Here is a 27,388-nt window from a genome sequence, read left to right as displayed (position 1 = left end):
ATATTTTGATGATTCAGATGATTTCTTCTGTCCATGGAAGAATGACTCAGTTCTGCCCATGGAAGTGTGTCTAAGTAATATCTGGAGAGGGTTTTTCCTTCCATCTTAAATTACTCGTGGATGTAGAAAAGGTTGCATCTATTGACCAATTGACTTTGCACAGTCGAAAGTGGGGGTACTTAGTTGGTATGAGCTGTAGGATGGTTGTATCACCCACTGTTTTCCCAACACTGCATCTGCTCTCACGGTGGGATGTCTGTCCAAGCAGTATGGGCATGGTGTGATTTTAACTAAAAGCCTGCCTGTCTACATACCATTTATTGTTTGAAACTCCTTGATTAGAATTTTCCCTTTAAGTTATATATTAAAAAAAACCAAAAAGCTTTTCTTACTAATTGCATAACTTCTCTTAATCTATTGCTTATAAGGGCTAATAGATTTACCATTAGTTATCAGTAATATTTGTGCATTTATTTATCTGAAATAATTTTATTTATCTGAATAAATTTATCTGAAGTAAATTTATCTGAAATAAAATATAGATAAATCTTCTTTCATATGGTAGGGTATATTGTTTGCCTGCTTGTTTGTTTGTTGCTAGAGATTGATCCCAGGGCATCATGCATCCTAAACACACATTTTCCCACTGACCTTCACCCTCCAGACCCTGCATAGCAGTTCTTAATAAGCTTCGGCTCAATACTTGCTTTCCCCATCAAATCTAGTTCACTCACATTTGGCCTTCACAATTTTAGTGAAGGGCAGTTCCATCCTCTGTTTGTTCATTCCAAATACCCAAGAAGCACCCTAGTTGTCTCTTTCACAACTCTGTCTAATCCATTGGCAAATCACCTATAAATAAATAAATAAATAAATAAATAAATAAATAAATAAATATTTATGTCTGAACTCATCACTACTATTGTAGCTCTAGATAACCTAACTGATTGCCTGGAATGGGTGGAACAAAGGGAGTTGGCCCACCTAAAATGTCAAGAACAAATTCATTGAGGAATACTGAACCTATTAAAACTGGTCATGTGGTTTCCTGCTTTTGTTAAGCCTTTACAATGACCTCTAATTTTCCTATGTACAAAAGCTTGCATCCTTATAATGACCCACGAGTTCTTACACAGTCTGTGTCCCCAATTTTCCAGTCTTACTTCCTGTTACTCTCCCATTTCTGTACTGCAACCACTCTGAGAAGGTAATCAAGCTATTATGCTGTTCCCTCGCCTGAAAAGTTTATCTCTCAGTTTATACATCTTACACGCTTACCTCCTCACCCAGGTATTTTCCTTTCCTTTTACCCTACTTAAAATTGGAGATTCTTCTCTCAGAGGCCTAACCACAAGTTGTTTTGTTTGTTTTCAAAGTACTTATTGCCATCTACACACTGGATTGTATTCATGTCTTTCTTTACTCACCAGCATGAAAGATTTTTGTCTGTTTTCTTCCTTGCTATGATCACATTGCTTAGAACAGTATCTGGGATATACTAGATTCTCAATAAGTATCTGAAGTAAGTACTTCTCAGGAAGATGTATAGATTTTTCTTTTGGGGGAGGACTAGGACAATCCAGGGACACTCAACCACTGAGTCACATCCCCAGCCCTATTTTGTATTTTATTTAGAGACAGGGTCTCCTCAGTTGCTTAGCACCTGGCTTTTGCTGAGGCTGGCTTTGAACTCATGATCCTCCTGTCTCAAGTACAGGTTTTTAAGCTGACAAACTAGTAGATTTAAGAGGGACTTATGTAGTAAAGAGAAGGATTTGCACATATTGTCACAAATACATTTTTATTTTAAGTATTTATTCAACTCCTATTTTAAGTCAGGCTATGTTTTAGGTGCTAGAGGTAAAGCAATGGACAAAATAGGCAAAGTCATAAAACAAACTAGTTTTAGAAATGGTAAGTGCTATATGTAAGATAAAAGAAAATGGAGGAGAGGAGGTGACAGATGGGGTAAAGGAGGCCGTCACTTTTCATAGTTTTTCTACTGTGCCCTGAGGAGCTCATTTTCAGAGTAGTAACAATTACTTTAATATATTATACTAGAAAACAAAATGTGGAAATGATACAGAGGCATATTTTGAAGAGATCTATTGGAAGGAAAATTGATTTTGAAGTTAAGCAGTTCTGGGTGCAAATCCCAGCTCTGGCCAGGTGCAGTGGCACACACCTGTAATCCCAGTTGCTTAGGAAGTTAAGGCAGGAGGATTGAGAGTTTCAAGTCACCCTCAGCAACTTAGTGAGACCCTGTCTCAAAATAAAAAATAAAGAAGGGGTGGGATGTGGCTCAGTGGTTAAGTACCCCCACCTACCTGTTCACTACCTGGGCAATTTGTTAGGTTGTATTAATAACATCTACTTCATAGGGTGATTGTGAAATAAAAAGCCAGTATAGATAAAATTTCCAGTATATAGGATTTAAAGAAGATTTTTGATAACACATAGGAAGTAGATCTAGACAGGGTGGCCCAGTAGAGGTCTGTGGGCTGTAGGGGGAGACTAGGTGATGAGGGTACCAGGTATCTACTCATATCCTTTTCAAAACTTAATTTTGTTTTTTCTACACTTCAATAATAGGATATAATTTGTGCATACATTTTATTTTATAGCCTTTTATTATTATAAAAGATATAATTTATTGGAAAAATATTTAGAAAATGGAGATTAGCAAAAGAAGAAAGCGGGAAATTCCTATAGTTATAAAATTAACATTGTAATATTTGGGCATTCATCCTTTGAATCTTTTCTATATTGTGTTTGTGTGTTGATTATATAAATTACAGATTCTCTGCCTATTAGCCAAAATTAATATTTTAGAACACTAATGTTTTAGAGCAAAATTATTGTTTAGGAAATTTTGGACAGGGAACACACAGGACTCTGTGTTCTAATTTGTGCTCTGCTTCTTACTAAGCCTCATTTTTCTTGACACATTAATAGGGAAATTATTATTTATTTCTCTAATACCCTATTGATAGCCATTTTCAGCTTATTCCTTTTTTATATTATCAATAATTTTGAGGTGAATATGGTTGTTTATAAGGTTTTCTTATTTTTAAAATTATTTTCCTGTATGTATCTCAGAAATTAAATTACATATGAATATGTACATTGGCTTGTATATATGACCAACATATGTATTTTTAAAATTTAAACTATTTGGATCTTCCTCCAGCCATATGTGAGAGGTCCCTTTTCAATACACCTTTCCAGCATCTCATATTACAATAAAAATGTGTGCCATTTTAACATAATTTATAAATGAATATTTCCATCCATTTGCTAACCTACATTGATACATTATGTGAAATGGGAAATTCCTCAGTATGACTTGGAGAGAGGAGGTTTTGCTGAGAAGATAGAATTTTGTTGAGTCTTAAGGAAGAGGAAGCAGAGAAGAATGTAGAAGTGCTCAAGTTGCTTATTGTATAGGGTTCAAGCCTGGAGCAAGGAGACTCAGTAAGGAGAAAGGGCTTGCTCACAATAGTCAGGATAGTCAACGTGAGAGAAGACCAAAAATCTGGGGCAGGGCCAGAGCTGTGGAAATGGAGAGGAGGAGGGGCCACAGTTTATAAGTAGTTAATGGTCTGTCAGATATGAAAGGTAAGGGAGGCTACAAGCTGAACCTAAAGACTTTTTATTAAAGAGTTATAGGTTTACATAAATCACTCTGTTGTTTAACATCTTTTGAGTTTAGTTAATTTAAAATACCTCAATTATGGCAAAGACTATCCCTGTTCACATAGTTCATGTAGGGAGACAATAGTTCTGTCTCTCAGCATTCTTTACCACTCTTCTAGAAAGAGAACCACAACACCTCCACCATACAGCTTTTCCTTTGGAAGAAATGCTGCTTCATTCTTGCCTACCCCAAAGGCACCAGATACAGTCCCAACCAATCAGAGACCCTCATTCTGCTGGCTTCTATGAGATACAAAAGGAGAAGCCCTGGATTTGCCCACATATGTACAAAACTATCTTCCCTTATGCATATACCTTCTAAAATTTAATTAGAATACCTGTATATATTCTTTCTTCAGCACATAAAAAAATATTAAGAATAATAGAATGGTCTCACATTGAGCATTTATGACTGGTAGTCTTGGACTTGACATGCAATAACAAATTTAATTTTAGTAAGTATTCTTTGAGTTATTCTGTTCCCCATCTAAGAGGCAAGGAAATGGACATTAAGTAACTTTCCAATAGTCACACATAAGCACTGCAGCAGGGATGCTGGGATAGCCAGAATTAACGAATTCTTGGTAGAGAAAATATGGCATTTTTATTCATTACCTGAAGGAACAAGACCACACTTAAAAATCTCTTTACTTGTACTATATAGAATTTCTTTGGAACAGATTGGCATTATTGAGCTTTGACTGTTTGCTTGATAATTATTTGATAAATTACAAAGATTTGAGATGGGGAGGACTGAAAAGTCCAGCCCTCTTTTTTTTTTTTTTTTTTTGGTGCAGGATATTGAACCCAGGGGTGCTTAACTGCAGAAGCATATCTCCAGCCCTTTTATTTTTTTGTTTTGAGACAGAGTTGCAATAAATTGGTTAGGGTCTTGCTAAATTTTGCTGAGGCTGGTTTTGAATTTACAATCCTCCTGCCTCAGACCCCCACCCAGAGTCTATGGGATTACAGGTGTGTACCACAGAGCCTGGACTCAGTCCTCTAATCCCATGTTTTGTTTATTTCTTCCTTGTTTGTCTTTTAATATCTAGGTGCTGAAGCTATCCAGGGGCCCTACCTGGAGTTGCCTAATTAGCATAACTAAGAATAATCTATGAGGGAATTATAAGAATTTTGGAAGCTTTCTTCTAGAAACCAAGGACAAAAATTAATTTTTCCTGTTTTTGTTTTTTGGGTTTTTTTTATCATCATACCACAACTATTCTTTTTTTCCTTGGGTTTTTCTTGGCAACTTTATCAGAATTTAATTGACCGTAAATATATAGTCAGTTTCTGTTCTTTAAATTTTATCCCATTAGATCTATATGTATATCCTTATACTAGTATCACATTGTTTTGACTACTGTAGCTTTGCTGTAAATTTCAAAGTTGGAAAGGATGCATCCTCTAACTTTATTCTTCTGTTTCAGAATTGTTTTTGCTATTTTAGATCTCTTGCATTTTCATAAATATTTTATGATAAATTTTTTAGTTTCTGCAAAACACACACACACACACACACACACACACACATACACACACACACACACACACACACCCCACACAGCTGGGATTTTGATAAGGGATTGTGATGAGTCTATAGATAAACTGGGAGAAATTTTCATTTTAACATTATTAAGCTTTCTGATCCTTGAATATAGGATTTCTTTTTCATTTTTAAGTTATTCTTTAACATTTTTCAGTGCTGTTTTTAGTTTATAATTTACAAGTCTTCTGTTCCTGTTATTAAATTTATATCTAAGTGTAATATTCTTTTCCATATTATTGTAGATGGAATTATTTTCTTGACTTCATTTTGAGAATGTTCATTGCTAGTGTATAGAAATGCAGTTGTTATTTGCATATTGATCAAGTACTCTGAACCATACTGAACTTGGTCATTAGTTCTTGCAGTGTTTTGGTGAATATAAAGATTTGTACATAAAAATAATGTTGTTGGGGCTGGGGATGTGGCTCAAGTGGTAGCGCGCTCGCCTGGCATGTGTGCGGCCCGGGTTCGATCCTCAGCACCACATACAAAGTGTTGTGTCCGCCGAGAACTAAAAAATAAATATTAAAGGAATTCTCTCTCCCTCTCTCCTCTCTCACTCTCTTTTTTAAAAAAAATAAAAATAATGTTGTCTATAGATAGAGGTGGTTGTATTTCTTCCTTCAAGAATTTTGATGATTTTACTTCCTTTTCTTTCCAGTGAACTTGACTGAGACCTCTAGAACAGTATTGACTAAAAGTGGTTCCAGCAGGCCTCCTTGTCTTGTTCCTGATCTGGGGGAAAGCAATCAGCTTTTCCTACTAAGTATTATACTTAGGTTTTTCATAATGCATTTTAATAGGTTGAGGAAGTTTCTTACTCTGGCTACTTTTGCCAATATTTTTTTTTTTTTAAGTTGTAGATGGACACAATGTTTTTATTTTATTTATTTATTTTTATGTGGTGCTGCAGATTGAACCAGGGCCTCGCACGTGCTAGGCGAGCACTTTACAACTGAGCCACAACCCCAGCCCTTTGTCAATCATTTTTATGAAGAAAGGTTGTTGGATTTGATCAAATGTTTCTCATAATCCACTGCAATGATTGTATGAGTGTATCCTTTATTAATATGGTATTGTATTATTTGATATTTAAATATTAAACCAACATTGCATCCCTGGGATAATCCCACATAGTTATAGGATGTAATTCTTTGTACCTTTTTAAGTACCTTAAAACAACTTAGGTACTCCAGAAATCACAAAACCATTGAGGCTCTTTGAAATGAAAAGTCTTATAGAATAATTAAAAGACATACAAGTCACCTGGTCCTAGAGTCCTATAAATCTGTGTACAGTTTGGTATGCTAGACAAGTATCTAAGAAGTGGTATTCCATAACCTAAAAGTATGATTTTTTAAGTATTATTTTAAAAATGCTGAACATGGGGCTGGGGATGTGGTTCAAGCCGTAGCCGCTGGCCTGGCATGTGTGTGGCCCAGGTTCGATCCTCAGCACCACATACAAACAAAGATGTTGTGTTCGCCAAAAACTAAAATAATAATAATAATAATAATAATAATAATAAATATTAAAAAATTCTCTCTCTTTATTTTTTATTATTTTTTATTATTTTTTATTTTTTTTATTGGTTGTTCACAACATTACAAAGCTCTTGACATATCATATTTCATACATTAGATTGAAGTGGGTTATGAACCCCCAATTTTACCCCAAATGCAGATTGCAGAATCATGTCGGTTACACATCCACAATTTTACATAATGCCCTATTAGTAACTGTTGTATTCTGCTACCTTTTCTATCCCCTACTATCCCCGCTCCCCTCCCCTCCCATCTTCTCTCTCTACCCCATCTACTGTAATTCATTTCTCTCCTTGTTTATTTTCCCATTCCCCTCACAACCTCTTATATGTAATTTTGTATAGTAATGAGGGTCTCCCTTCATTTCCATGCGATTTCCCTTTTCTCTCCCTTTCCCTCCCATCTCATGTCTCTGTTTAATGTTAATCTTTTCTTCCTGCTCTTCCTCCCTGCTCTGTTCATAGTTGCTCTCATTATATTAAAGAAGACATTTGGTATTTGATTTTTAGGGATTGGCTAGCTTCATTAAGCATAATCTGCTCTAGTGCCATCCATTTCCCTGCAAATTCTATGATTTTGTCATTTTTTATTGCTGCATAGTACTCCATTGTGTATAGATGCCAAGTTTTTTTTTATCCATTCATCTATTGAAGGGCATCTGGGTTGGTTCCACAGTCTAGCTATTGTGAATTGTGCTGCTATGAACATCGATGTGGCAGTATCCCTGTAGCATGCTCTTTTAAGGTCTTCAGGGAATAGTCCGAGAAGGGCAATAGCTGAGTCAAATGGTGGTTCCATTCCCATCTTTCCCAGGAATCTCCATACTGCTTTCCAAATTGGCCGCACCAATTTGTAGTCCCACCAGCAATGTACAAGTGTACCCTTTTCTCCACATCCTTGCCAGAACTTGTTGTTGTTTGACTTCATAGTGGCTGCCAATTTTACTTGAGTGAGATGGTATCTTAGGGTGGTTTTGATTTGCATTTCTCTGACTGCTAGAGATGGTGAGCATTTTTTCATGTACTTGTTGATTGATTGTATATCCTCCTCTGAGAAGTGTCTGTTCAGGTCCTTGGCCCATTTGTTGATTGGGTTATTTGTTATCTTATTGTCTAATTTTTCGAGTTCTTTGTATACTCTGGATATTAGGGCTCTATCTGAAGTGTGAGGAGTAAAATTTGTTCCAAGGATGTAGGCTCCCTATTTATCTCTCTTATTGTTTCTCTTGCTGAGAAAAAACTTTTTAGTTTAAGTTAAACTTTTTAGTTTAACTTTTTAGTTAAGTAAGTCCCATTTGTTGATTCTTGTTATTAACTCTTGTGCTATGGGTGTCCTATTAAGGAATTTGGAGCCCGACCCCACAATATGTAGATCGGAGCCAACTTTTTCTTCTATCAGACGCAGAGTCTCTGATTTGATATCAAGCTCCTTGATCTATTTTTAGTTAACTTTTGTGCATGGTGAGAGAAAGGGATTCAGTTTCATTTTGTTGTATATGGATTTTCAGTTTTCCCAACACCATTTGTTGAAGATGCTATCCTTCCTCCATTGCATGCTTTTAGCCCCTTTATCAAATATAAGATAGTTGTAACTTTGTGGATTAGTCTCTGTGTCCTCTATTCTATACCATTGGTCCACCTGCCTGTTTTGGTACCAGTACCATGCTGTTTTTGTCACTATTGCTCTGTAATATAGTTTGAAATCTGGTATCGCTATACCGCCTGATTCACACTTCCTGCTTAGAATTGCTTTTGCTATTCTGGGTCTTTTATTTTTCCATATGAATTTCATGATTGCTTTATCTATTTCTACAAGAAATGCCGTTGGGATTTTGATTGGCATTGCATTAAACCTATAGAGAACTTTTGGTAATATCGCCATTTTGATAATGTTATTTCTGCCTATCCATGAACAGGGTATATTTTTCCATCTTCTAAGATCTTCTTCTACTTCTCTCTTTCACCTCTTTTGTTAGGTTGATTCCCAAGTATTTTATTTTTTTTGAGGATATTGTGAATGGAGTGTTTTTCCTCATTTCCGTTTCAGAAGTTTTGTCGCTGATATACAGAAATGCCTTTGATTTATGCATGTTGATTTTATATCCTGCCACTTTGCTGAATTCATTTATTAGTTCTAGTAGTTTCTTTCTACACCCTTTTGGGTCTTCTAGGTATAGAATCATGTCATCTGCAAATAGTGATAATTTAAGTTCTTCTTTTCCAATTTTTATGCCTTTAATTTCTTTCGTCTGTCTAATTGCTCTGGCCAGTGTTTCGAGAACTATATTGAATAGAAGTGGTGATAGAGGGCATCCCTGTCTTGTTCCGGATTTTAGAGGGAATGCCTTTAACTTTTGTCCATTCAGAATGATGCTAGCCTGAGGCTCAGCATAGATAGCTTTTACAATGTCAAGGTAAGTTCCTGTTATCCCTAGTTTTTCTAATGTTTTGAACATAAAGGGATGCTGTACTTTGTCGAATGCTTTCTCTGCGTCTATCGAGATGATCATATGGTTCTTATCTTTAAGTCTATTGATGTGGTGAATAACATTTATTGACTTCCGTATATTGAACCATCCTTGCATCCCAGGGATGAATCCTACTTGATTATGGTGCACAATTTTTTTGATGTGTTTTTGTATTCGATTCGCCAGAATTTTATTGAGGATTTTTGCATCTAGTTTCATTAGAGATATTGGTCTGTAGTTTTCTTTCTTTGAGGTGTCTTTGTCTGGTTTCGGAATCAGGGTGATGTTGGCCTCATAGAATGAATTTGGAAGAGCTCCCTCTTTTTCTATTTCCTGAAATAGAAAAGTATTGATATTGATTCTTCTTTAAAGGTTTTGTAAAACTCCGCTGTATACCCATCCGGTCCTGGGCTTTTCTTGGTTGGTAGTCTTTTGATGGCTTCTTCAATTTCATCCATTGATATTGGTCTGTTCAAATTGTGTGTATCCTCCTGATTCAGTCTGGGAAAATCATATGACTTAAGAAATTTATCGATGTCTTCACTATCTTCTATTTTATTGGAATATAGGTTTTCAAAATAATTTCTAATTGTCTTCTGTATTTCTGTAGCATCTGTTGTGATATTGCCTTTTTCATCCCGTATGTTAGTAATTTGAGTTCTCTCTCTTCTTCTCTTCGTTAGCATGGCTAAAGGTCTGTTGATCTTATTTATTTTTTCGAAGAACCAACTTTTAGTTTTGTTAATTTTTTCAATAGTTTCTTTTGTTTCAATTTCATTGATTTCCGCTCTGATTTTAATTATTTCTTGCCTTCTGCTACATTTGCTGTTGTTTTGCTCTTCCTTTTCTAGGGCTTTGAGATGAAGTGTGAGCTCATTTATTTGTTGTTTTTTCCTTTTTTTGAGGAATGACCTCCAGGCGATGAATTTCCCTCTTAAAACTGCTTTCATTGTGTCCCATAGATTCCGATATGTTGTGTCTGTATTTTCATTTATCTCTAAGAATTTTTTGATTTCCTCCTTTATGTCTTCTGTAACCCATTGATCATTCAGTAACATATTGTTCATTTTCCATGTGATGTAGGATTTTTCCTTCCTTCTTTTATCATTGATTTCCAGTTTCATTCCATTATGATCAGATAAAATGCAAGGTATTATCTCCACCCCTTTATATTTACTGAGGGTTGCCCTATGGCATAATATATGGTCTATTTTTGAGAAGGATCCATGTGCTGCTGAGAAAAAAGTATATCCAGTTGATGATGGTTGATATATTCTATATATGTCAGTTAAGTCTAGGTTATTGATTGTGATACTGAGTTCTATAGTTTCTTTATTCAACTTTTGTTTGGAGGATCTGTCCAATGGTGAGAGAGGTGTGTTGAAGTCACCCATAATTATTGTGTTGTGGTCTATTTGATTCTTGAACTTGAGGAGAATTTGTTTTATGAATGTCGCAGCACCATTATTTGGTGCGTAAATATTGATAATTGTTATGTCTTGTTGGTGAATGGTTCCTTTTAACAGTATATAATGTCCTTCTTTATCCCTTTTGATTAACTTAGTCTTGAAGTCGATTTTATTCGATATGAGGATGGCCACCCCTGCTTGCTTACAAGGACCGTGTGCATGGTATATTTTTTCCCATCCTTTCACCTTCAGCCTGTGTATGTCTTTTCCAATCAGATGTGTCTCCTGGAGGCAGCATATTGTTGGATTTGTTTTTTTAATCCATGATACCAGCCTATGTCGCTTTATTGGAGAGTTTAAGCCATTAACATTCACAGTTACTATTGATATATGGTTTGTACTTCCATCCATGTTTGATTATTTATCCTTTTTTTAAAAAATTTAGTTTGTTTCTCCATGATTATCTTTCCCCTCGCCCTCTGTCTTTACCGAGGCACTTCCTACTGATGGTTTTGGTTATTGTTTTTCATTTCTTCCTCATGTAGTGTTTTGCTCAAAATGCTTTGCAATGCTGGTTTTCTGGCTGCAAATTCTTTTAACTTTTGTTTATCATGAAAGATTTTTATTTCGTTGTCATACGTGAAGCTTAATTTTGCTGGATACAGAATTCTTGGTTGGCATCCATTGTCTTTCAGTGTTTGAAATACATAGTTCCATGACCTTCTTGCTTTAAGTGTCTGTGACAAAAAATCCGTTGTTAACCTTATTGGTTTACCCCTGAATGTAATCTGTCTCCTTTCTCTTGTAGCTTTTAATATTTTTTCTTTGTTCTGTATATTGGCTATCTTCATAACAATGTGTCTTGGCGTTGGTCTACTGTGATTTTGTGTGCTTGGTGTCCTGTATGCATCTTCAATTTGTATATCTGTTTCCTTTTTTATTTCTGGAAAGTTTTCTGTAATTATTTCATTCAGCAGGTTACTCATTCCCTTGGTTTGAATCTCTGTACCTTCTTCTATCCCGATGACTCGTAAGTTTGGTTTTTTTATGTTATCCCATAACTCTTGGATGTTTTTCTCGTGATTTTTTACCAGCCTTTCTGAGTTGGCTAGACTCTTTTCAAGATGATATATTTTGTCTTCATTATCTGACGTTCTGGCTTCTACTTGCTCCACTCTGTTAGTGATACTCTCAATTGAGTTTTTAATTTGGTTTATTGTTTCCTTCATTTCTAGAATTATTGTTTGATTATTTTTTATAATCTCTGTCTCCTGATAAAGATGCTTAACTTCTTCTTTTATCTGTTTATGTAATTCATTCTCATTGTGTTCTTTCGCTGCTTGAATTTGCTGTCTTGTATCCTCTTTAAGGTTCCATTCCATCTGTCTAAGGTGTTCCTTGAGTTCTTTATATGACCATTTTTCTGATGACTGTAGTTCCTCCTGAATATTTAGGCTGTCCTGCATTGTTTGTACTCCTTTTCTTCCTTGCTTTTTGAAGCTGCTCCTGTTACTTCTTGTTCTGTTTGACTGATGAGTTACTGTTTACTCCTATAAATTTATTAGATGCTTGGGAGGAAAGGTATTAGAAGGGAAGGGAAGAAGTCACTAAAGAGAATGAGAGTAAGCAGGTAGAATTCAAGGAAGGGGGGATAAGATAATTGAAAAGAAATGAAAAGACAAAAGAAGAAAAAAAATAGCAAATAAAAAAAGAAAAAAAAATTTTAAAAAAAATTAAAATTAAAATTAGAAGAAAAAATTTAAAAAAATTGTAAAAAAAAGTTTAAAAAAACAACAAGAAAGAAAAATGAAAATGAAAGAAAAACCCAAATCAAAAAAAAAAAAAAAAGTAAAGAAAAACTAATAAATGCAGTCTTGGAGTTTGATTAACTTCTCTTCCAGTAGGTGGCGCTGTGCCCACCAGGCCAAGTTTCTCCTGTCAACACGCGGGAACCAATCACTGTGCAGCAGCTCCTCCCAGACTGGGTGTGTCCCCAATCCTGAGTGCCTAGGGCCTCCTCTTGTGTCTAGTCACTTCCCACTTTTCCTCTAGCCAGGCCCCTCTCACGGGTGCCGCTCACCACAATACTGGCTACACGCCAGGTCTGCTGCTCCCGGGAGCCCTGTTTTCATGAACGACTGGGCACACTCTTCCAGTTTGCCATTCCCTCAGACCCTAAGTTTGTAGAGCTTGGGGCTGAGAATCCTCAGCGAATTTTACTTGCCCTCCAGTAGTCACGCCCCTGGTAGCTGGTTCAAGAGACCTCAGCTGTCAGCACTGGTGGGAGCGGTAGTTCCGCGCCGCGTGTCCCACGCCACCTCAGATTCCCTCAGTCTGGCTATCGTGCTCATGGGAGAGCTGGGAGGGGCCCTTACGGGAGAGCTGGGAGGGGCCCTTAAGGTTTCCCCGATGTGTGGAGAGGGAAGGCTAGGGGATTACACACCTGTAGCCGCAGGTTTCAATGAAGTTATCTCCTCCGCCACAGTCTGGTGACGTCAGTTCTCTGCCATGGTGGTATCTCTTGCAAATGGCGACAGTTCGTTTCCCTTTGCCGGGCGACCAATGCAACGGGTGGGTCCTTACTGTCTCTCCCAAGCCCCGTTTCAAACCTGTGGCTACTACCTATGAAGGCTCGGTAGGCATTACCTCAGTAGGATGAGAAGGGCTGACCAGTTGTTTCAGCCGGATGGATTAGTGCTGAGTCACAGCTGTTTGCGGGAAGCAGGCGAACGGGACCTTGAATTCAGCCGATCCGGGCTCAGTGTGTGTTCTGCGAGGCCCAGACTGTTCACCCCAGATCCACGTCAGCTCAGCATTGCCTAGTGATCACACCAAAGCTCATAGTAGCACTATCTGCCATATCCAAAAGGTAGGAGAAATCCAAGTGCACATCTAACGATGAGTGGGTGAATAGGACGCAGTAGGAGCCGGTATGCTGGAGTACGCCTGTGGTCCCAGCTACTTGGCAGGTTGAGGCGGGAGGATGGAGTGAGCCCAGGAGTTCGAGGGCAGCCTTGGTGACACAGTGAGGCCCTGTCTTCTTGTTGAGCAGCAGCAGCAGCAGCAGCTGGGATCACCTCCCGCTGCCCTGCCCACAGGGCCCGAGGCGCAGCTGGGCGCGGGGTCCCGGCGCCTCGAGCCTGCGGCACGGCTACCTGGGCTGGATCGCGCCCGGGGCCGCCGCCGCCGAGCCACAGGGCCGCCACCGAGCCTCTCTCTCTCTTTAAAAAAATGCTGAACATGTAATCTGGTTGATAATATAGGGCCATATTAGGGCAAAAAAATGTTTATTATTATTTGTTCAAATTTGAGAAGCCTATTTGATAAATTATTTGTTCAAATTTGAGAAGCCTATTTGATAATTCCAAATACCATTAATAAATGCTTAAACTCTTGAAATCATGGGATCTAGTCTTAGGGGGCAAGCTTGAAAAGTGAAGACTAACGGATGAACTTGGCCTGATAATAATTATTGTACATTCACAAATAAATAATAAAATATTAAAAAGTTATATATTTTGAAAACATTTTGGATTTTTTGGAGTCACAATAAGCTTAGAGTACTATCATTCCTATTGGAAATAATACACGTTCAGGAGGTTAGATAAATTTTCAAAAACACTTTGCTTTCTTTATGGGACTAATGACTAAATTCTATTTTCATGACAATGAAATCTACATGTGATGAAAAATGATGGAATATAAAAATGGTGTTTCTGTTTTTATTTTGCTTTTTTTCTAGTGTTGTTTTCAACCTAAAATTATCCAATGAGTTTGAACTGTTTGTTCTTATACCTAGCATCCTAGTACAACTTAACACTATGCTTTGCTAAATGCAAGTAGATACGAATTTAATAAATTTTAGCGCTCATTAGAATGCTTTCCCTAAAGCTACATATAATTCTGTATTTTAAGAATAATTTCAAGTTGACTGTCATGGACTATGACAATGGTTGTAGTTGACTATCTCAATAAAATTAACCGCAGGATCACCACAGGCTACATACATATGTGTATGATTGCATACATGTATATACACAGAGACATGCACATAACTCAATAATATAAAAAAATTAAATGATTTAATTACTGTGAATTCAGACTATCTAGCTCATATTTTTATATTTGAACCCTCCGTATAGTTTGAAATGTCATTAATAAATGTTTGGTTTTACAACCACAAAAGTGGGATTCTAATTAGAATAAGTTATATACTCCATGAATGTATAATATATCAAAATACACTCTACTGTCATGTATATATATAAAGAACAAATAAAAATATTCAAGAAAATAAGTAAATGAATGTTTGGTTTTTTGTTGTTGTTTGGTTATTCATTCATCAAAAATTAACTGGCACAGTCTTATGAGTGACGCTGTATGGCAATGAATCTAGTCTAATAAACAAACCATTTTGTTTTCAAATTAATATGTATCCTAAATTTTTGTAGTAAAAGTCTTCCTCAACTCTCTTTGTGATGTTTAATTTTTTTCATTGGAAAATTTTGGATTGACTTTAATATTCCTCCCTTCTTTTTTTCGTTTATTTTAGCATTGCAAGAAGTAGATAATACCAAGGACACCAGGAGTGGGAGAGATTGGACTGGAAGACTCAACAGGTCAGAAAACTGGCATTTTTATTTGTTGGTTTTTATTTTGGCATACATTCTACAGTTCTCAAATCTCTTGCAAGTTGTATTTCTTATGTGTGCTTACTTGGGATGTCTGGAGTTTGGCAAAACGTGACTCACACTCTTATATCATAAGTCCAGCCTTTGGGTATCCTCTTTTTAGGATTTAAATATGCAAAATTATTTAAATAAACTTTTTAAAATAGGAGAAAACATTTAACCTAATAATATACATATAGATATCTTGATTTCTCTTAAACCTTATATAAGCTGTTTTAAATTGAAGACTGATGAATTTCCCATAATCAAATTCTTAATATATCAACCATCCATAGTGAGTGATCGCAGTGGGAATGGCAGTTGGGTTATAAAACCAAATTTCCTTTTTTTTTAACCTGCTATATTCTTTGAACTAAGGCTCACCTCGAAAATCTCTTGACACTCTTTGAAGTCCATCTGTTTGCTAACAATAATTTTAGCTGCTGAATGTTGACTGTCATGTATAAAATAAGGCTTACTTAAAAGAGACAATTTCTGTATACACAGACCCTGAAGTTGAAGGGTCTCCCAGGAGCAAGTTATTGGGAGAAGATGGCAGCTCTCCTCAGTGAGTGGAGGCCATGTTTCCCTTTGCCCCGGGTAATACCTGGAGTGCGTATGATGACTTTTCATTTATCTCCTGGTTCTCTCTGTTGTCTTAAACAGTGATTTCAGCTCTCAATACTATTGCCTGGCTACCTACAGAAGACTTGGGGAATCTCTTCCTCTCTGCTATTCTCCAGCATTACCACTTCTATAACTCCCCAAAGTTTGTCTTAGCTCCTCCACATTCAGGTCTCCTATATAGAAACTATCTGTAGGTCATACAGTTTTCCTCACACAGAGATCAATGCCTTTGTCCTTCAGTCTGATTGGACTTCATGTAAATGATTCGCTTAAATAGGATGTGGGCTTAAAACTCTTCTGCATGGATGCTCCCCAGCCTTTGTTACTTTTTAGCATTAGTATCAGGGATGAGACACATTTTGTTGGCATGTACCTTGACCGAATATTACCCTTTAGTTAAAGGAAATATAATTTCAAGTATATCTTGATGTACTGCGGATGCTCAAGTCTACTCTTCAAGTAGGTAAGAAGTTTGAAAAAAACTGTGTTCAAAATGATTTTCCCATGCAACTAGGTTTGTAAGTGGGTTTGTGCTGATTCTTGCAGAGTTGAGAACCACTTCTGAGGGATACTTTCATAAAGAGTTTTCTGATAATAAGCATCTCAAATTTTTAAGTTTATAAATATCACTGAACTAAACATTAAAACCAAATAAACTGAAGCCAAAAGTGGTAAGGGTGCTTGGCATTCAGCTGTTATGTAAATATGGCCCTTAGATATAGTTGCTGTTTGAGATTTTCCTGTGGAAGCAAAATGAAGAAGGTGGAGACAAACATCTCATGGATCACTAAAGTCTGAAGAGGTAGAAAGAGCCTCAGTTCAGTCCACTTATTCTGCACACCTAAATTACCACCCAGTGTCATAGGAAACTCTAGTAACAGCTAAATCGATTCTTAATGTAATGCAGACTAACTACATTATTCTCATGATCATGGAATGCAAACCGTTCTGTATACATTTTGCATGTACATACAAGCACCCTCTCATTTGCCACCTTCATCGATTTTTAATTGCATAAAGAATATAATTGATTCTACTGTTTTGCTTTGGATTGTACTGATATTTGAAAAAAAATTAAGAGCTTAAAAAGTTTTTTTCTAAAGTCGTTTCTGGAAAAATTTTCCTAGACAAAAGGATAATTATTCATTCATTCATTTTTCACAAAAGGAAAGTTCTACTCTTGTAGGGATTCAATTCCAGTGAAAGAAAGAATAAAGTGAAGATTTTGATATAAATGTCAATGTGGATAAATACTAAACAAGGAAAATAATGCAAGCTAAATAAGGAACACAGGGAGACTATTTCAGATACACTAAGGAAGGCCTCTTTGATGAATGGGATGAGAGAGGGAGCCTTTTAGATAAAGGGGGGAAGAAAGATTTAATGGGAGAGCAAATGTGAGGTGTGAGCTTACGGTGTTGAAGAAATGGAGTCAAGGCTGGAAGAGAGTGAGGAGCAGACAGGTGGGAGATGAACGTGGGACAGTGATGTGCCTCCATGAAGAGGCTGGTAGACTGCAATAGGGTCTTGACTATTATTCTCCCTGAGATGGGACTCTCTCTTAGAATTAAAGGGATTTTAGCAGAGGAGAGGCATGCTAAGTCACATGTCTTAAGCATTTTTCTGACCTATTGTTTGTATACAACAGTTTTAAAATTTCTCTTTATAGACAGAACATAAATTATAAATCAAAACATGCTTAAGTTCACAATTAGGGCAACAGTTTCTAATCAAAATATTGACTGATAATTGTGTTCAAGGAACTAATGTTAGATTAGTACAGCCATCTTTTCCTTTCCCATATCCTTAATTTGCAAAACTTTTGAAATTCCTTAGAATTTATTATGTTATTTGGCTTTTGATAATAAGTTGTTTCATAATAGGGATATTAATGATAATTATATGTATTTAAAAATTGTGTGCATTTGATGAGTTGCTTTGCTCATCTGAATTTCTCATTTGTTTGCCATTTATAATTGACATTTTGTTTGCCATTATAATTGACAAAACTCATCCTCCTCTCCAGTTTGTGTTAAGTCCACAAACTGTTATGGAAATTTATCTTCTACTTGCAAGGGAAGATTTTAAAATTATGTTATATTTTTGTTATCATATGGTCCATAGATTATTTGTTAGGAGGAAACATCGAGTAGTTTAAAAACAACGGCAAATAATTTGGTAGGAATTAGAGAGCATGTATTCTGGAAGCAGCTCTGAAACTTTTTAGTTGTGTAACTTAGGCCCTGTGTTTGTTACCAAATGACTGAATACACCAAATGAGCAGTGTTACTCTCATCTCTGTATTTCCTTTACATTGTTAAGCCATTATATCCATAGGTAAGGAATAGAAATTGGTTTTATTATTTTATTATTATTTATAAGGGGTGGTCTATATTAGGGGGTAACTGTTTATCATACAAATGATAAAATAAGGGAACTATTTCATAGTCATAGAGGATAATTTCCATGTTTATTTTCAGAAAAATTATCAGCTTAGAGAAGATATTACTGATACTTAGGAAGAAGAGTTCTCATTTATACCATTATCATTCCTATTGTGTGATGAATCAAAGTAGTAACTGGAATTTGGAATGTGAAAGTTGCTTCTTTAAGCACTCTTGTCTCAGCAGTTTTAAACCACCAAAGCAGTTTTTTAAAATTGTTTTCAAAAATTTTAAATCTGTATATTAGAAACTTATTAAAGTTTTAGCTAATTATGTAAATTACTAGAAATTATGCATTTCTATTTCTATAGATTTCTGTTATGGAAAATTATATATTTCATATAGATATATACACATACATACACACATGCACAAATGCACACACTTCTCTGTTTATGAATATTTAGTATCATTTTCCAGAAAATTCTTGTCTATTCTAAATTCTTCACTTATTGGTCATAGGAATAAAAATACTTTTAATGTTAAACTGAGAATGTAAAAAATAAATAAATAAAGTGTTCTTTGACATCATCTTTTGGAGAGGTTATGCTGGCCTCTACTTCACATGCACTGAAAATTGCCCTTGAGTCTGGAGTGATTCTAGACCCGTATGCCTCAGATCTCCATGCAGATTCTCCATCTCTCATGAGCACCAGTCCTTACACTCATGCTTAATCCCACTTCTTCAGGTCACTCAGGAAACTCATCCTCCTCTCCAGCTTTTTCAACTTCTCCTTCTTGTCTGGGAACTTCAATTTTTTAAATATACTCAACGTTTCCATTTTGAATAACTAAAACCTTTCTTCTAATCTTACTTCTTTCTTCAGTTATGGCTGTTTTCTCCTTTTTACTCTTCCTCAACTTATATCAAACCCGATATTGCTCAGGTTATCAGTAACCTCCAACTCCCTAAATCTAATGGTACTTTTTAGTCATTATTTTATTGGGTCCTCAGGGTCCTTCAACTGTATGAATGACTCCCCACCAACCCTACTTTGTTTTGAAAGATTCTGTTCCTTTTGCTTTTCACAGAAAATGAGTGTGTCTTCCTAATATTCTTTCAAACTGTTTTTGCTCATAGGATGTACTACATAAATTTGGTTTGAAGAGCTGTAACCAAATGATCATAATGTGACATACATTGTTGTAAAGGGTATAAAAGGACTGCACAGGTAAAAGGTGAGGAACTCAGGGTTCATAGAAAAGAGAAAGTTCCATAGTCATCTAGTGGTTGAATTGAACCTTTCAGAATGCATATGATTTTGCTCATCAGATGTGTACACTGGGAAGATTGTCAAGTATGAATTTAAGGTTCTAGTTTTCTGAGAGCCTCACTGGGTTTGAGTAAGTTTGGATTCTGTTGACGGTATACAAAAGTGACTGTAAACTGGGCCCAATGCAGAAAAGATTTTGAATCTCTATGCTAAGTGTTTGCCTTAATTCAACAAGACTTGGAAAGCCACTTAAAATATTTGTTTTGGAAAAATGAGGTGGTATTTAGGGCTGTACCTTAAATTAATTACTTAATGTGATGTTAACATGAGGTTGATAAAAGGAGAGAGGCTATAAGAGGGAAGGTGGGCGGCTAATCCAATCATAAGCAAATTGGCAAAAAAGTTAGAACTAAAATATTAACATGTGGGATAGATATGAGCAAAATTTGAAGATGGACTCAATAGGATTGATGATGTTAAAGAATGATAAAGAATGATTTTCAATCCCAAGTAACTGAATTAAAGGCTATGCTATTCACAGATAAATAAATTTTTTAAAAAGTAGCATTCAATGATTTATTCAGTTTCGGGCACAGGACTGAATTGTTTTGAGAGTCTTTACATTTGAGGTACCAGTATTATTATAGTAAGGAAATACTCCAGGTCAGTGTTGCTGGAACCTGGCATGGAACTGAGGATGAAGCTATGTGAATTGAAACTTGTTGATGACTGTTTCCTTCATAGTGGAGGAAGGGCTATCCATCCTGAGGGAACTCTCTGAAAGAACAGGGGACTGAATGTCATATGGACTTTGGAAGAAGATTATGTGGAACAGTGAAAAGAAAAGAAACTGAAGTTTGGATTGTGGTTCTGCTGCATTACAAACTGTCTGGTCCTATTGCAGGCTCTGGTTTATTCATTCACTCATTTATTTATTTCTAATTTCTGCACAGGGCCTGCCTGAGTGGCTTGTGAAGAGTAAGCATTAAACACAGGCTTTATTGGCTAACTAAAATATAATCACTTCTAGATTATGGAACTTTTTTGAAATTATTTTTTTCAATAAAATGACTTTTTATTGAAAATCATTTTTGTATTCATTCATTCATAAATATATTCTTACTGTTAATTGAGAGAAATCTATTATATTGCCTAGCAATTCCTCCATCTCATTTCTGAATGACATTTTCGTGGGTTCAACTTGGCATATTATTCTGTTTCTTACTGGAAAGACTGACTTTGATCTTGTCTGTGGAATCATGCCATCCACAACTCAGAATAAGCCTCCTCTTCCTCACGTTGTTTGGAATGGGTTTAAAAAGGAAGTGTCGGAAAATACTACCTTTACTTGTACAATAATAGCAAAGACTCACTATTCTAGTTTTCTTTAGATGCATGTAGTAAAATTTCTAGCTCATGGATCATTTGAATCATCCTCTTTAACAGTAGTTAAACACTCTGATGTTACAAAGATCTGCCAGACATAACTACTGTCATATGACTACTGAGAACTTTTTGGACAGAAGTGCAAGTTAGAAGAGGGGAGCCCCATCCCTGAATGCTTCATGAGAGCTTGCCTGAGGTGTCCCCAGGAAAGGGAGCTGACACAGGTGTTCAGCACAGTTGCTTACCGCTTCCCATCAAGAAGGATGGGGGGTTCTTAGCACTGCTGGTTTGTGGCACTCAGCATATTTGGCAAGCAGTCAGCCCTGGCTGTGGATTTCCCTGGGGAAAATAAAAGCCACAGGGAAGTCATCAGCATGACCTTCTGCTGGGTAGTTGGCACACAGTTGCTCCACAGGAAACCTTTCAGTTGTCATTTTCTGAACGGGTAGATATCAGGTGCTCATGGAGGCTCCCCATTCAAGGTGGAAGGTGGAGAAGGAAAAAAATATTGAGCAGAAGCTTACCAAATAATTCCCAGTCATGAAGCTTAACACCAACTGATATGTTGATAAAAGGGATTTGTGTGTGTGTGTGGGGGGGTGGGGGTTGAAAGGAGGGATTTCTTTGGTTCTGTAAGCACAATTATAAGATTTCCTATTTAAGTCTGACCCATCATATTGAAATGCTGTCACTAGTATCATTAGAAAGTAAAGTGTTGATAACATAGTCAAATGCACAGCAGAGTTCTGGCTCTTAAGTGTCTGGACTAACTCCCAATATTAGGAATAGGAGTCAAACTGCCATCACTTTTCCTGAGCTAACAGACGCCCTGCCATTAGCAGTCTGAAGGCAATTTTAATAAAATACATAGCACTGCTGAGTTGGTCTCAAAAGATAAATAAGCAATGCAGAAAAGAAGCTTTTGTTTAAAAGTAATTATTTAAACTATGCATTACGGGTAATTTTCTTTTACCAGTAAGGCAAATGCTATCAGAATTTCCATAATGATTTGGTGGCACTTATCTCAATAATGTGATATTGTCATTTCTAAGAGTTAAAGCAGTGTTTTATTTTCACTTATATACAAAATGAGGGCAAATTGGATCCAGGTATCATGTGCATGTGTTATACAATTAATATTACATTTTTGGGTGAATAGTGTTGTATTCTTGGACAGATTTATGGAAATGTAACAAGCTGGTGATAGAGTTCTGGGAACTGCAGACTTGACTTCCAAACACAGATTAGAACAGGAGGGCAAAGAACATCTTTTTATTTTTCCTTTGCTGTCAGAAAGGAAATCACATTTTGGTCTTTTAAAAACTCTTTTAATAGGATGCTTGTACATAAACCACAGTCACTAGGGTATAATAAATGTGTGTATGTACCAGAAGAGCCAAGGTTTGGTTTGCCAAGTGGTAAAAAACTCAGAAAGCTTTTAAGTTTATTTGGAAACCATTAAAACCACCACCTTTTCTTTCCTTCTTAAGAGTGACACATTAGTAATGAAATCCTATATATAGAATTCACTCTGGCCTTACCTTAGGCACTGTGAGAACTTGCCTACTCAAGGATGATGCAAGTTCTGTTAGGAAGGTTCCTAGTTCCCGCTGCTATTAGGTGGGGCACAATATGGCAGCATGCACTTTGGGATGAGGTAGTCCTCAGTTCAAATTCCAATTCTTTTTTTTTAAATAGTCTATCAGGCAAGAAGTTTGCTTTCTCTAAGCTTTTGTTTCCTTGGCTACAAAATAGAGATAATAAAACAACCAACCTTATGTGATTGTTATGAAGGCGCAAAGAAATGATACATGGAAAACTTTTGGGATGGTGTCTGGTATTCAGAAAATGTTCATTTTCATTTTAAGTCATTAACAAAATTCTATCAGAGAAAGCTACATGTTGAGCATTATGCTGGAAGTTTAGAAAATTTTATTGATTGATATATGGTTGACACTTCAAAATGAAAAAAGTCTAATGTAACACAGATATGTAAGTAGATGGCTGAAGTTCCTGCATGCCACTTACTGTAAAATGGGTAAGGATCTTAGGGACAGAAAGAAAGTTGAGCTTAATCTTGGCTGTGGGAAAAAATACTATAGAATCTTCTTGTTAAATTGGTAAGGCACTAAGCTATACATTTTCATTCTGAGCTGGGGTAACAGAAGCCAACTAATTTTCTTCTGAGAGTGTTTTTCTCAGATCCTTGTTATTTCTTTGCCTTTCACATTTATAGAAGTTTTCCGCTTATTGTTAGTGTAGTTGGTTAGACAACATCTATAGGCAATGAGAGGAGGTAAATATTAATTAACCACTCAATGGGTGCTCAGCATCTTTGCTAAAATAATTTGGGGGAGGGTTAAAAACATAGACTTTATTTTCATACATTGCTATTGGAATATAAACTGGCACAAGACTTGGAGAAGAATTGTTGATATCTAACAGTCTGCATGGACACTTAACCCTTTGCCAATAATCTTACTTCTTGGAGCTCATTCTGAAGATACACATTCAACAAGATGAAAATTATAAGCCCTAGGTTATTCATTTGTGGCATTATTTATAATTGTAAAATATTAAGAACTATCCCAATCTTCTTGTTGAGAGGAGTAGCTGAATACATTATGACATTTTTGCAAGCAGTGAGAAAAAGAAAAAAAACAGATTTAATGATTTTGGGGCTATATTGTTAAGTGAAAAAAAGAGAAAAGTGAAAAAAATATATATGCATACATATATATATATATATATATATATATACACATATGATAAATGTACATGCTTTCAGAAGCAAAAAAGATAAACTATATTCATGAAGTTGATGATGGCAGAGGTTGGGCCTAGAAAATGGGAATGGAGAGAATGGAAATAAGGTAGGAAAGATGATGGAGAATCACAATTAGCTGGATGTATTTTTTAAGTTTGTTTATTTATTTATTTTTGCTTAATTCTGCTTTATAGAATTGTGTAAATGTTTGTCATAATTAAAAAACAGATAAAATGAACTGAAGTGTTTAGAGATCCCCATGTGAGATACACACACATGCAAACTTCACTGTATTCATAGAAATTACAAAGGAAAGAGGTAAGAAAAAAAGAAGTAACTCAAGTAACTTTACCAGTGATTGTACTTTTGATTCTAGATTAAGGAAAAAACAAACAAACAAACAAAAAACAAAAAGAATTGTTTTACTCTAATTAGAATATTTGTTTCTCATAAAATATGTGTTAATGATTCTTCTTTATACAGGTGTGAGATTTAGCATTTCTCAAAGTATTTCCAGTGTATGCTTGGGTTGAAAAAAATGAGAGTCGTGTTTCTCAATGTTCAAGGAGGAAAAATTACTAGAGTGAACCCTACAAGTTCACTTGTAGGGTTTGAGTTATTAATAAAAAAATGTATATATCACAGATATACCGATTCACCAATAAAGAAATAGGGCTACATGTGTAATGCATTTATATATTTCTAACTCTATTTTTTGAGAAGGCCTAAAAGCAATTACAACCCAATAATGATGAGCATACCTGGTACCTAGATGTTGGTTTCTAAATACCATTCACCATTAAAAGAAACCAAGAATTCTTGTAGAAACGGATGATTCCAAGGCTTGAGCCAGAAGAGTACATGCTGAGAAGCTGGAACATCTTGTGGTGCCAAAAAGAAAGGAAGGACATAAAAGCTGATAGAAACATGTTGAAGGAATACAGGAGCCAACTTGAAGTGGTTCCCAATTGCCAAATCTGGGACATTTGAGCAAGAAAATAATGCTAGTAATGGATTATATTCAATACAGCCCATAATATTATGAAAAATGAATCAAAATGAGAGATAAAGGAAAGTTCTTTTTAAATAGTAAAATACCACCTTATAAATATAGAAGAAACTATGGAAATAGAAGAATTATTGTTTGGTTTACTACTAAAATAGTAATTGTTTCAGGTAAGAATCATCAAATAAATGCTAAATTAGTGGATAAAAATATTATAAATATATTTACATAATGTCAGAATATCTTCTGTGAAAATAATTACTAGTTACAAAAGGGAAAGTAGTAACTTCATAAGAAAACCTAGCAGACACAAGCTAAAACATGATCAAAGTTAACATTACCAGTAATGAGATATATCAGCATCATGTGTCTTTCAGATAATCCACTGAGAAAGGTATAAAAACTAATATCTGTCATGTTCTTATTAAAAATGCATAACATGCATTTGCATGAGAAGTACTAGACAACCTAAATTGAAGGACATACTACAAATAACTGGATAGTACTCTTAAAAATTTTAAAGGTCATTAAAAACAAAGAAAGACTGAACAGCTATCTCAGATAGAAAGAGACTAAGATGACAACAAAATATGATCCAGGAAAAGGACATCATTGGGACAGTTACCAAAATTTCAGAAGAGTTTTAGATCAGCTAATAGTATGGTACCAGCATGGATCCCTTGGCTTTGATTTGTAAGATGTTAATGAGAGGGGAAGCTGGGTGAAGGATATGTGGGAGCTCTTTATACTATTTTTGAATTTTTTTGTTAAGTTTGAAATTATTGCAAAATGGAATGTTAAATTAAAAAGTAAAAATTAAAATGTATGCCTTAAGTAAGATATATGCATGTATTATCCATATTATCATAAAGGAGATAGTTTCTTACATACATGAAGGTGCTATCTCTAGACTTTAGGAAGAAAAAAAATGCACTAGTGTGGCAGATATATACCATTGTGAACTGGGTCTTATTCTGTTAACTGTCTCTGTCACACACTGTGTAAGCCTTGAGGGTACTTACTATACTTTTATATTTTGCTAGTCTATTTTCCAATAAAATAGGAATAAGGATCTTAGCAAGATGGTTTCTCATTATTCACACCAATGGAGGAGAGCAGGGATGTGGTGTATAAAGCCCAAAAACAATAGTTTTTTCATAACCCACTTGAATCAAAGTGTGAAATATGATATATCAAGAACTATGTAATGTTTTGAACAACCAATTAAAAAAAAAAGAATCATTCATGGGAAAATCAAGATTTAGTGCCAATGAAGAACCAAGTGTATCCTGGTCAATGTAAAACCCCAAGTTAAAAAAAAAATATTTCCATAGGGGAAAGCAGAGCTAAAGTATCGACTTCATGGCCATGTGTAAAGATATCAGTAATCAAACAGAAGCTTTCTAGGAAATAAGGGGTACAGTCAATTTTAGAATCAGATGAAGTTAGAAGCAAGGTCAGGATTCACACCTCCCATATCTTGATGGAAACGGTGATGTGGGGATAGCACTCATTAGTACTTTCTGACAACATTAAAGAAGGAGGGTAAAGGATCAATAGCAATTTTGAGTTGCACAGAGTTCTTTGTACCACAAACTTGTTTTCACATAAATTAATGGTAACAACTTTCATGTTCAGAATAGTTATCAGATTGTAGGCACAGAAGTTGACCTATATGTTATAGATAAGGAAACAGATTACCTGTATTCTACATGTCTTTTATAGATGAGGAAACTCATGGTCAGAATACAAATTCATATTCTAGTAAATTATAGACAAAGGATTTATATTGTAGATCATGGTGTTCACTTGAGTTCAGTTCATGAACCTCCTACTAGTGTCAGGGAACTCCCTAAAATTACATGAAATTTCTATGTATAAGATTATTCAGGTGTACTTTTTTCCCCCAAAAGGGAAAGACACAAATTAACTGAATCCATCAGTTATTCAAGGGGTCTGAGACTTAAAATAGGATAAAATATAAATTTTTCTTTCCATACTAGTGCACAATATGGAGTGGAAACATTTCGCCAGACGTGGTAATATATAATTTTTACAGTGCACATACTCAAGAAGTGTCAGTATCAATAGCATTTAACAGAAAAATTGTGGGACTTGCCCAGAATCACAGAGTTAGCATCAGAAGTAAAACCATAACTCCAGCAGCCAGCAGACAGGGGAGAGGTTATATCATTGATCATGTTCATGTTCTGAATTATCTTTCATGCAGATGATTCTCTGATAGTACAGCACTAACGAGGTAGCCTTGAGGTCCAGTTCTCCAGTAGGGTACCAGTGGAAAAGAGCAAATCCAAAGGATTGAGCAGCAACCAGTTTTGGCACACCACTGAAATACCAATTAGCAATTTGAGCCTAAGGATAATTTGAATAAAATTCCGTGGATTGTTTGAGAATCTCAAAGGTGGTGATAGGGGCAATAGTAAAATTTTCTTACTTAGGTAGAAAGAAGGTAGTTTTTAAATATGGCAGAGACCTTGGGGTCAACCTTCTGAGTGTATTTTCTCATCCAGCACCTGAATTACTCAGGGACATTGGTGAAGCATTCCTTCTGTGAAGAAACAGTGTATGCTTTCCTCCAAAGAATAATT

The sequence above is a fragment of the Spermophilus citellus genome (assembly GCF_964194105.1).
Source record: "Spermophilus citellus genome assembly, chromosome: 10".
In the NCBI taxonomy this organism is placed as follows: Eukaryota; Metazoa; Chordata; class Mammalia; order Rodentia; family Sciuridae; genus Spermophilus; species Spermophilus citellus.
The sequence above is the reverse complement of the archived record's forward strand: the minus strand, read 5'-3'. Positions refer to the sequence as shown.